Source organism: Triticum dicoccoides, chromosome 4A, assembly GCF_002162155.2.
Source record: "Triticum dicoccoides isolate Atlit2015 ecotype Zavitan chromosome 4A, WEW_v2.0, whole genome shotgun sequence".
NCBI classification, from domain to species: Eukaryota; Viridiplantae; Streptophyta; class Magnoliopsida; order Poales; family Poaceae; genus Triticum; species Triticum dicoccoides.
In genome coordinates, this window is record NC_041386.1 from 710,611,434 (window position 1) to 710,624,389 (window position 12,956).

The window sequence follows — 12,956 nt, forward strand, 5'->3', positions numbered from 1 at the left end:
GAACCCAAGGCAAACCCAGTGCGTCGGGGGGCTGTTGGGGGCGCCGGCGGAAGCAACTATCAATCCTATTCCCCCACGCGTCCTTTTTCTCGGTGATTGTCCTGGGGGCAGCCACGGCGGGGCACCCACGGCTGGAAAACGGTACTCGCCGTCCCCCCGGCGGAAGCGTTTTGCCCCCCAAGACGTGCTTTTTTTGGTCCGGCGATTGTCCTGGGGGGCTCCAACGGCTGGAGATGCCCTAACTCCAGCAGATGTCACTCTCGCTGGCTGCAAGGGTGCCGCACCAGCATATGGCCACAACCAGGAGATGGAGCTGCCCAGGAAATGCACGGAAGGCGACGGTGGAGCCAAGCAGAGGCGCGGGAGTCTGCATTGGCCAACAACTCCATGGTCGTTGAGGCTTCTACAGCAGCCACCGTCGCTGGTTACAACTGTGCCACCGCAGCAGCAGGGGCATGTGCAGGAGGCGGGGCCGGTCGTGAGGCGACGAAGGAGCAATCCGAGGGTTCGGGAGGCCGCATGGATGGGATGACGGCGGCGAAGGTGGATGCGACGGAGCTCAGTGTGTGGTGCTCGGGGATCGATTCGGGATCTGTGGCACGGGAGGATGATGGGTGGCGACGGCGATGGCGACGGCGACGTAGATGAGGAGTGGTGGCAAATAAAATCACAGGCGGTGGCATGCGTTTTCTACCGCAAATACATTGTCAGGTACACCATTTTTTTTTTAAAGGTTAAAATCCCCGGCCTCTGTATCAATCGATGCATATGGTCATCTTTATTTATTGAGTGAATTCCACTTTTTACCCCATATTTATACATTTGTGACACTAATTACCCCTTCGAGTGAAAATTCGTCTAGAATACCCCTTTTGAAATCTTTGGACCCTTGTTTTTTGATGCGTGTCCATCAGGTAAGGTGTGAGGTGACGCCCTGTATCCAAAAACATGTGAACGGCCACAAGGAGTGAAACAGATAGACAAGAGAAGCTTGGACAAGATCGCCAATGATGCCCTCCGATCCTTACAGTTTTTTTTACAAATCAATGACGCAACATGCCGATCCTATCGACCATAAACAGACAAAATGTAAAACTGGGGTCAAACCGTGTTAAAAGTCTCCAAAATCTGACATTTCGATAAAAGTTCCGCTAAATAGGGTAATATGTGTCACAAATGTACAACTACAAGGTAAAAAATGGAATTCACTCTTATTTATTATTCTACCAAGGTCTAACAAAAACATACATGCCACCCGAAACCACCACTCACACCTATAGAACTCGATAATGTGGAGTGCTCTAACTGTCATATCTGAACCGGTGTCATCGCCGACCCATCCACATAACGTATCGGAACGAACAACCGGACCGCTGACCCATCTTCAGAAGAGACATAGCCACCACTGCCCCTTGCTATATCTCTCGTCGCCCACATGAAAGAGACATAGCCACCACTGCCCCGTGATGCCCGCGGGAGAGCCACCCATGCTAGGGGACTACAAAACTCTCAGTCAAATTGCCTACCTAAAAGCGACGCACCGATTTTTTTTCAAACTAATGCATCCACGGCACCAATAATAGGAGTCCAGGTCGTTTGGAGTCGTGCGCACGTACGTATACCCTATCTGCTGTGCGTAGGGTTCAATAGCTAGTATATATCGATGGAGTCCAACAGAACAATTCTTCTTCCGCGGCTGCTCTTTCTTCCTCGGCACGTCAAACATGTTGCGGAAGGACGAGGTGGCCGCGATCCTCTCCGGCGCCGCTTTCGTCTGGTCAGCGTGGAAGTTATACAACGCTGACGCCGATCTGTTGCCTCGCTTCCCCTTCAGACTCACGATCTTGGACGCCAACAGTGTTGATCCGGTCATCGGCCGCGACAACGAGATCGACCGCATCATCTGCATCCTCTGCCGCCGGACCAAGAACTGTGCCGCGCTCGTCGGAGCCGCGGGAGTCGGCAAGACCGCCATCGTCGAGGGCCTCGCCCGACGCATCGCCGCCGGGACCGTCCCCGACCTTCTCCTTGGAGCGCGCGTCGCGGTGCTCGATGTCGGGGCGATGATCGCTGGGACCTCGTTGCGCGGCCAGTTCGAGCAGCGCTTGAAGGAGGCCATCAAGCAGGCCGAGGATGAAGGCAGTAAATTGATCCTCTTCATCGACAAGATGCATATGCTTATTGGCGCAGGCGATCGAAGCGGCACCGCCGACGCGGCTAACATCCTCAAGCCGGCGTTGGCCCGAGGCCGCCTCCGTTGCGTGGGTGCTACCACCTCTCAGGAGTATTACAAGTACATTGAGCGGGATGCGGCGCTTGAGCGGCGGTTCCAGAAGGTTGAAGTCGGAGAACCGAGCATGCAAACCACCGTTGCCATCCTGCAGGGGTTGAAGCAGAAGTACCAAGAGCACCATGGCTTGAAAATCGATGACGAGGCTCTTGTTGCTGCTGTAGAGCTCGCTGCCCGTTATATTACCGGTATGCACGTTAGTGAAATCGTCGAGAATTGGTTTTATTTATTTACTCTTTTAATAAATTGGTGCATGAAGAAAATTATGGACCTTTTTTTTCTTCGTTCCAGGTCGCAAATTCCCTGATAAAGCAATTGATCTCATGGATGAGGCATGCACTACGGTAAAGTTGCGTGTCAGCAAACAAAGAGAAACGAATGCACCGGGGGAGGTACTGGTTGGTCCAGGCCATGTCACAGAGGTCATTCCTAATCACATATTATTATTATTATTATTATTATTATTATTATTATTATTATTATTATTATTATTATTATTATGCTCTTAATTAACATTTTCTAATATTGTTTGAAGATTGTGAGCCAGTGGACTGGAGTTCCTATCACTACACTTGATCAAGAGGAGGAAAAACTGACTCATCTAATAGATAGGCTTCATGAGCGAGTTGTTGGTCAGAATGAAACGGTTAGTTTGATTGCACAAGCAGTGCTACGTTCTAGGGTCGGCATTGATAAATCTGGTCAACCTATATGTTCTTTCCTCTTTTTGGGCTCGATGGGTGTTGGAAAGACAACACTTGCTAAAGCTCTTTCCGAGAAGCTATTTAATAATGAGAAAATGTTAGTTCGTTTTGACATGTCTGAATATGCTGAGAGTGGATCTTTGTTGCGTCTCATTGGAGGACCTCGAAGGTTTGACTTGTACACTTGATGCAAGTGTATTTCATTTTTATGCTTCATCGCCATCATGTCTCACCTTTTCATTTGACTTCCTAAAGCTATGAAGAAGAGGGACAACTCATCGAGATAGCCAGGCGCCGGCCATATAGTGTTATCCTTTTTGACGACATGGATAAGGCAAATCCTTCGATACTCAAGCTTTTTGTTCAACTCCTGAATGATGGTATGTTGGTTGATGGCAAAGGAAGAGACATAGATTTCAAGAATACAATCATTATTATGAGTTCAAATCTAGGATCAGAGCACCTATCTGCTGAAGTGGGAGGAGAAAACACAATGGAAAATGCACGTGATCTTCTCATGAAAGAGGTATGCTAATCAATCCCAAATGGTCCCTTGTAATGTCCTTAGTGATTGATATAATACTTTGTGCAGGTTGAGAAACGTTTCAAGCCTGATCTTAGGAACAAACTGAGCGAGATTGTGATATTTGAGCCGCTTTCACACTATGAACTGAGGGAAATTTGAAAATCCAAATGAAAAGTATCGTCGGTATGATGGCTAAGAAGCGCATTTCTCTATCTGTGGCAGATGCCGCCTTGGAAGTCATTTTGTCGGAATCACACGACACGGTAAGCATAGCTTCTTTCCACAATCAGCGCACGAGAAAGGCATCATATATAGTTTTTAACTGGAAAATATTTATTTGAGTATTTGTTTGTATGACTTGTTAATCCATGCATCCTTCTTGGATGCTCATAGGTGAACGGTGCGAGGCCTATAAAGATGTGGGTAAAGAAGCATGTGACGGTAGTTCTTTCAAATATGTTGGTCAATGGAGAAGCATGTAAAGGTACAACGATCTCCATAGATGCTAGTGACGATAAGAGGGGGTTGAAGTACCGAGTATTGAAGAAGCAGGAGATGGCTGATCCATTAGGCCTGCTACAAGTTATGCTGTAAACATCACTTCTAGAACAAAATAAGATGAAAAGGAAGATGAACTTGCATATACTTGTAGTTTCACGAAAGAAAAGGACTTGCATATACTTATATATAGCGGCAGCTGATATATGGGTTGTTAGTGATTTACCCAGGTTTACATGTAACATGACTTTGCTATCTTCCGATCGTTTTGAAATATAGCATCAGATCCGAACGATCGCTTGCATGCATGCCCGATGCTAGCGCGGTAGCTTGTTTGCATGGGTGTCTAGGAGTAGCCATAGTTTAATTAGAAGGGCCTAATTACATGCATGTGTAGAAACAAAGTGATGATGTCAGCCTAGATTCCTTTTAAAATTGAAATTTAAAAATGTTTTGCAGCTTAAACCGTGGGCCCAATTGGGAGATTATTTTCAGATAAAAGATTTACTGCGATGAGACTTTCAAAACTAGATCTCATGTTGCTATGTTTTGACGACTTTGTTTGGTAAAATGTTACCATGCTTGTGCTATGTAAATTATTATCTCTGTGTTATATAAGTTGTCATGTAGCTAATAATGTCATTCTAGATTCTTCTATTTTGAAACTTCAAAATGTTTTTTAGCTCAAACCATAAGCCCTGTTAGAGTTGTGTTGAATATTATTGTACAAGGTAAGTTACAGTTGGACTTGGTTTTGGACTGTGTGTAGACAAGGTAGGAGTTGTGTCCTAATAGGACACTTGTATCCTAGGCCTCTCATATATATTGGGGGTAGTCACAAGATGTAACCTATGCCAACATAATAGCACAGGAACGCAGGGGAAGCCGGCGGCATGTGCCGGCGTCCAGGGCGACCGGTGTGCGGTATTGTGCAGGTGTCGCGGGGAGGAGCGCCCGTAGTCAAGCCCCAGGGATGTGGCCATATCGGTGAACCTCGTTAATAAATCTCGACATCGACGGAGTGCCTCGGATTTAATCTAACATGCCCGATCAAAAAGTTGTTTTCACATAAAAAATCCTCGCGGCGAGACCTTCAAAACTAGATCTCGTGTTGGTATGTTTCGATAATTTTTTGGTCAAAAAGTTACTAGGCCTGCCTAAAGTATTTATCAATTCTGTTATGCGTATATTACCATGCTATTCACATATGAGTTATCGGAGTATTTTTAAAAAAAACTGGGGTCAAATAGTTACCACCCCTAGGCTATGTGAGTTATCAACTTTGTTATGCGTATATTACCATGCTATTTACGAATGAGTTATCGGGCGGGTTTTTTCAAAACAAAAATCATCGTGCCGAAAGTTATCATGGTGTTTGTATGCGAGTTATCAGCTTTGTTGTGCATATAGAGCAATGTTATTTACACAGACGATATCAGGAGGATCTATGGATAACTACATCGTTAGAAGGTAACTAAAGTATGAGAAGCATGGAACTTTAGCATGATAATGTTAACTTTAACATTAGCACCCTGATAACAAATAGCATGGTAAGGTTGATAACTACATCGTTAGAAGGCTAATAACTACAGTTAAAGCATGGTAAGGTTGATAACTACATCGTTAGAGGGATGATAACTAGAGTGTGAGGGGTATGTTTCCACACCTATTTCTCCCCTAAGTCAAAGTTATCATGTTGTTTTGTACGTAAGTAATCAGGTATGCGGTGCGTAAAATTACCACGCTACTATGGATCAACTTACGGGCTGATTGGCATATATTGGTTGAAAATTAGGCAGTTGGAGAGATACTTTTGGCCATTTGTGGTGGGCAATCCTTAGCTAAAGCTTCTTCTTCTCTTGATATGAAATTTTGAGGCGCCCATGATGCCCTATACCGTGATGTAAATTTTGAGGTGCATTCCTTAATTTGCTAAAGCTTCTTCTTTTCTTTACATAGGGCATCATTCCTCCTGAGATTGCGTATATTCCAGTGACTTTCAGTGTTGAATAAAGAACTATATAGTCATACACCTAAATCATCTACCACATGGTGTATGTGCTAAGCAATCTCAAAACAAACAAAAAAACTCCTGAAGCATCTAAAAAAAAGTGGGCGTCTAAAAAAGGTGGGTGGAGAGTCCGGTAGTTAAGTTTTGTCTCAAAGAAAATCAGGAGGAGTTTTGTCTCTTCAGAAAAATATCATGGGAAGTTGTTTTTGTTTGCCGGATATCATGGGGAGGTTTAACGGCGGTGGTGCTGGATACATTTGGCCCTGAAAGTACTTTCTTTTATTGAAATTTCTTTTTAAGGGAATTTTCTATTGAAATCTCTGTCCGTGAAAGTTAATCCGTAACAATGTTCCCTGAGTTCTACACTAGCGTTTTTTGTTTCAACCCTCCCCCTTATGATTTCATCCACGTCAGTCCGTAGGATAGTCCCGTAGTAACATGAATTTTTTTGGCGGAAGTAACTGATTTTGTTTTTTGAGGATCAACTACTGTGCCACTTTATTGACTAACTAAAAGAAACTAGGAATCTCGTCCGATACAATTCCCACGATACAATCTGGGGGAACAGCAAACCAAACCTTACACTGTTCATCACTTAACCCTACTTTAGCTAACTTATCCGCGGCAGAGTGTGCACTACGCCTTACCCAAGACACTTTCTTTTCTTGGAACATCTCCATCATCTCCTTGATCTCCTCCACAAGGGGTCCAACAGCTGAGAGAATTTTCTCTTGCACACACAACATCTTAGCTAGATTAGCACAGTCCGTCTTCAACAGTAGCTTTGATGTGTTGAGTTCGACCGTCACCTGTAGAGCTCTCTTGCATGCATAAATTACAGCAACCTCCGGATCAGAGACACCATCAAACAAATGACAAGTAGCAGCTCTAAAAGCTCCTGAGTGGTCCCGTAGAACAGCACCTACACCACACTTTGCTCCTTGTTTTTAAACAGCTCCACAAAATTTGCCTTAACCCAACCCTCATCCGGTGGAACCCATTTTTGCTTGATCTCCGGCTTCTGCAGCTTTTCCTTACTTACATGAAACGCCTTCCATTCATTGACATATGCCAGCTCCGAGTTTATTATTTCATGTGGTTCAGAGATCTTCTTCCCTTGTCGTGTTTCATTCCGGGCTAGCCAACGTCCATTAGCTCCTTCTCCTCCTCCTGTGCATTGGCGAAGCAACCCAAAAGCCATCTCGCCACCGCGGTCTCGGAATCGATGTGGACCGGTGGGATCGCTACCGCAATTCCCTTTTCCAAGCGTAGTTGCCTCCAAAACAGCACCGAATGCGGGCAGCTCCAAAATCTGTGAAAGATCGTCTCCTCCCTGCCGCACACCAGACAGAAAATGCCAGGTTTGATCTGACGCCTATGCAACTCCGAACCAACAGCCAGACTGTTGGTGTCAAAACCGGCGGATCTCGGGTAGGGGGTCCCGAATTGTGTGTCTAGGCGGATGGTAACAGGAGACAAGGGACACGATGTTTTTACCCAGGTTCGGGTCTTCTCGATGGAGGTAAAACCCTACTCCTGCTTGATTAATATTGATGATAGGGGTAGTACAAGAGTAGATCTACTACGAGATCAGAGAGGCTAAACCCTAGAAGCTAGCCTATGGTATGATTGTTGTTCGTCCGACGGACTAAAACCCTCCGGTTTATATAGGCACCGAAGAGGGTTAGGGTTACACAGAGTCGGTTACAATCGTAGGAGATCTACATATCCGTATCACCAAGCTTGCCTTCCACGCCAAGGAAAGTCCCATCCGGACACGGGACGAAGTCTTCAATCTTGTATCTTCATAGTCCAGGAGTCCGGCCAATGGTCATAGTCCGGTTATCCGGACACCCCCTAATCCGGGACTCCCTCAGTAGCCCCTGAACCAGGCTTCAATGACGATGAGTCCGGCGCGCATATTGTCTTCGGCATTGCAAGGCGGGTTCCTCCTCCGAATACTTCATAGAAGATTTTGAACACAAGGATAGTGTCCGGCTCTGCAAAATAAGTTCCATATACCACCGTAGAGAGAATAATATTTTCACAAACTTAATTTGCTGACGTATTTCATGGCGTGACATCACACCACAGCCAAGCCTTTATTCGAATCGTTTTTACTGTCCCACCTCAGCGCGTTTAGCGAGGCGGTTTCCTTGGCACATCTTGTCGAAGCAGAGATCGTGTCCCCTGATTCCGGGATTCTCATCAATACGGGCATGGGTAACCCAAACGCGCTATCGATTTTGGCGCTTGGGAGATAAGCGAGTTTTACCAGGCTGGTGGGGACGCATAGCTTCGTCCGTCCATATAAGGGGATAAGGATCCACTTTTTCACACACGCCTTCTTCCTCCTTTGCTCATCCATTTCCGCGCACTCGAGCTCCAGCGCCCAAGCCTGCACATCTCGCCTCAACCTTCCCCAGCCATGTCCGGAGGGGGAGGCAAGTGGATGGTCTCCTCCATCATGGAGGGGCACATCAAAAAGCTGCGGAAGGCCGGATACTTGTCCAGCGACATCGCGCATCGGCTCCCCGACAAGGGGCAGCTTATCCCCATCCCCAGGCCCCATGAGAGGGTGGTGTTCCTCACCCACTTCCTCAGTAGACTAGGTTTTCCACTTCACCCATTTGTCCGGGGGCTCATGTTCTACTACGGCCTGGATTTCCACGATCTGGCCCCGAATTTCATCCTCAACATATCGGCGTTCATCCTCGTGTGTGAGGCCTTCCTCTGCATCCAGCCCCACTTCGGCTTATGGCTGAAGACCTTCAATGTCAAGCCGAAGGTAGTGGGTGGCCGCCAGGCGGAGTGCGGAGGTGCCATGGTGGGCAGGATGCCCAACATCTTATGGCTCGAGGGCTCCTTCGTGGAGACCATAAAGGGGTGGCAATCGGGGTGGTTCTACATCACCGAGCCGCGTGACCCTAAATGGGCAGCGGCCCCCGAATTCCGATCTGGCTTCCCTACACGGCTCACCTCTTGGAAAGAGACGGGCCTGACATGGGGTAATTCGGAAGAGCTGACCGGACTCCAAACCTGCGTCCAAAACCTGGTGAACAAGAAGCTCAAGCTTGTCAACGTAGTCCAGGTCATGCTCATCCGCCGGATCCTCCCGTGCCAACAACGGGCTTTCAACTTGTGGGAGTTTGATCCGGCACAGCATCAAACCTTGAGCAGGCTCTTCAACACTACGTATGAAGATGCCTGGAAGGTGCTGTTCAAGGGCGCCGAGGCTCCCGCATCCGCTACCGAAGATCGCGGATTCAGCTCGCAGCGTCAAGCCAGCGAGGTAAACTATTTTACCCTTTACAGGACACTTTTTTTCATAGTTTGACTCTATGCGGGATCTAAACTCCCTTACCTTTGACAGGCCTGGCAGAAGACGTCCGGGCAGGTTGACTGTCCGGCTCCCTTGCCAGAAGACCCAGCGGACGCCCGATTGACGGGGCTGCTGGTTCCGGCACCTCACGTGGTGCCGAAGAAGAAGGCCAAGAAGAAGGCCACGGGAACTCGAAGGACTTCCCGGCGCCAGGTGTTGTTGGACTCATCGTCCGATGACTCCGAGGCGGACTCCTCCGCGAAGATGAGGAGGAGGAAAAAGAGGCCTCTCCCCCAGTGGGGGAAGAGAAGAAAAGGAAGGCCGCCCCAACTGGGGAGGCCGGAGGGTCCAAGAAGGGAAGGACCCTTCCTCCGGACTACTCCACCAACACCGACAACGGCGAAGAGGAGTGGCCACCGAGGGCTAGGCCCCTGGCAACATCGTAAGTGTCCGGATACCAGAATAACTCATGGCGTTTCGTTTGTCGTATAGACTCTCCTAACGCCGAATATAACCCTGCAGCCCGCCCAAGGCGGGCTTGACGTTTCAACGAGCGGCTCCCTGGCTTCGTCAGACGTGAATAGCACTTCACTTCCGGCTGCCTCCTCTCCTCGCGCTGTGGATGATGCCAAGGTGGGGTCCCAAAAGGGGCCCAGCCAGGAGGAGGAGGTCCAGGAGGCACCGCAAGGCAACCTCCCGGACTCCAGGCACAAGGGGGCTCAAACCCCAAAGGGCTCTAAGTCCGGCCCTGGGCCGGACTCCGTACCGGAACCTTCAGTGGTTCCGGAGTCCGGCAGGCGGCCCCTTCGTAAGAAGGGCGAGACTGCGACACCGGTGACCCCCGTCCAACCGGAGGCACCGGATAATTTGCTGGAGGCGCTTAACGGTGCCTCCATCGACGAGGAGCACCGCACTGTTATGAGTGTGGTGATCCAGAAAGTTCAGTCCGCCAAGAGCGGGCTGACTGAAGCCTGTGCCAGCCTTCTAACAGGCTTTCAGGTATGTATTTAAGATATGTAAAAATATTACCGCATAGACAGTAGCCCCTGATGCTCAGTTTGGTGTTCGGAAAGAAAAGCCGAACTGAGGATCTAAAAAGATGTACGCAGGAGTCTAACATAAGTATGTTAATATGGGGAATGCAGGCTACGCTGCTGACCTCTGCCGCACTAACTGCGAAGGTCAATGCATTGAAGCAGAGCCTCGAGCGGTACGAGAACGAGCTCGGCCTTGCCAAAAAGCAGCTCGAGGACAAGGAAGGTAAGTAATACCTTATGGAAGTATATAAAAGATGTGGTTGCAAAAAATAACAGGAATAACGTGAGAATTGCAGGGGCCACGAACGAGGTGGCGACCCTGAAGGAAGCGGTGTCCAAGGCCGAAAGCAATACGGCCGCGGAGCGCACCGAGCGAGAGAAGCAGGAGGCGCGGGTGGCGGAGGTGCGGCAAGAGCTCCAGGCTCTCGTGGAAAAATATGAGAGTTTGGAGCATGACTCAAAGACTCGAGAGTCCGAGCTCGCCTCGGCTCTTGAGAGCGCCAAAGCCGCTAAGGCCGAAGACCAAAAAGCCCTCCAGGAAATTGAGGCAATGAAGAAAATAGCGGCGGGTAAGGCATTCTTCATGCAGAGCAAGCACGTGAAAGTGAATTACTTGTTACTTACCAGAATCCGGAGCTCTCCAGGAGCATTTGCAGATCTGCCCCGCAGTGTGTCCTACGCTGCCGCATTCTATCGGGCCGAGGAGGGGAGCTCGGCGGAGAAGGTGTTCTGGTCTCAGTATGCTGAGGTCGGACACCCGGTGCCCTTGAGCGACCAGTTGAAGCAGCTGGTCGAGTTCCATAAGATGGCCGAATAGGCCATGAAGGGCCTCATAGTTCGGCTGTGGCCTGAGGAAGCCATGCCTGGGAGCTACTTCGGGCTGGTGAGGAGGCTGGTGGACGCCTGTCCATGGATTGAAGTCGTCAAGCGCTCCATCTGTAGCGAAGGTGCCCGTAGGGCCCTTGCACGTGCTAAAGTACACTGGGGCAAGATGGACGCTGGGAAGCTTGTGACGGACGCTCCACCGCCGGGCAGGGAGTATCGCAAGCCCGAGATGTATTATGAGGGCGTCCTGAAGGGTGCCCGCCTTATAGCGGGTGAATGCTCCAAAGATGTAATTTTTGATTAAACTCGCATTTGTTATCATGTACGCTTGAAAACTTGTTCATATGCGCTAAGCAACGCTTGTGAATTTAAAATATTACCTTCTGTGCGACCGTTTATTAAATTTGAGAGATGGTGAGTCGTCGGCTTCTGCCCCCATGCCACGAATGCTGGGGTGTTCGGAATAAACTTGAGCGCTCTTTTTCCCATTCTTGGGTCCTTCGAGGGAGGCGCTCAACACAACGAACAAGGCAACCAGACTATAATGCTTGAACACTCTCACTTAGCCATAGAATTCTATAATTTTAAATTTCGGCGAAGCCCCTAGTATTCGGAGGACCGAATTCGGGGCGCTATCCACGCCTGGGCCGGACAAAGCCGACTCCTCGCTCTAAGCGGCATAAGTCTTTAGGGACTCGAAAACCTCTCGAACAGCGACCGACTCTCGCCCTATCACGACGGTCAGTTTTAGCTTTCTCCACTGAGGTGCTTAACCCAGCTCAACCGGGGCACAACCGCAGTGGTTCTCCCAGCGCTACCTTAGCCGATATAATGGAACCTAAGGTACCAAAACATGGGAGCCGGGCAAACCCAACTATTGACCCAAGACATGATTCGGAGCCGATGCATATAATGCTATAAGTTCGGGGTGCCGCACTTGTGAAAGTGTTCGGACTTACCACACCATATTTTGGGGTACTTAAGCCCCTGGTGTATTTGGCCGTACCAAAGCATACGGATGCAACATGTCATAAGTGAACATATATAGATAAAAAAGGAATGCAACAATAGGCAAAAGCTATGCATTGTTTATTCAAAAAAGCTGCAGCAAAAGCAGAACGATACAAATAGTGCGATAAGCAAGGGACGGGACTATTTGACATGTCCCCCTCCAGAAGCGAGCTGCGGGATGATATGTAAAACAAGTATACTGCTTGTTATAGAGACCACTTGGACACTCGACGTAGCTTTCTGCTTCCCTGGCTGTTGCATCGTGTGTTCGGTGATTCTACTGCCGGACAGGGCTTCTTGAGAAAAGAGTCCTGAAAGTAAGAGAAAAAAAAGGAATGACACAATTGGGAGCCCCTGGTGCGGTTGAGCCGCATTCTGGGCCTGCCGTGGTCGTGCCCCTCCCCCTATGCCCATGGTATTTCCAGAGCGTAATTATGTACGCGTAGTACTGGTTTCGCAATTTCGCGAGGGTTGGGGTTGGGGCCGCATTGCTACGTGTGCTCGGGACGTGCCAGGCGGTATTGTTGTAGGTTACTCTAGGCACGCTTGACGGTGTCTGGACGTTTAATAGCCGGACTCGAGAATTGCCTTGAGAGGCTGCTTTGTATTTCCGTCGCGAGGGCCGCCATATGCTCCTCCGTTCGGAGAGAGCGTTCGGTGTTTCTGTTGACCGTAATGACTTCTCGAGGGCCTGGCATCTTGAGTTTGAGGTATGCGTAGTGCAGCACTGCA

At 48.8% G+C, this 12,956-nt stretch overlaps 1 pseudogene; it reads left to right on the top strand.

The window, feature by feature from the left end:
• Positions 1–2,063: 2,063 nt before the first annotated feature.
• LOC119289829 lies at positions 2,064–4,114 on the top strand (annotated as a pseudogene).
• The last annotated feature ends 8,842 nt before the right edge of the window (positions 4,115–12,956 follow it).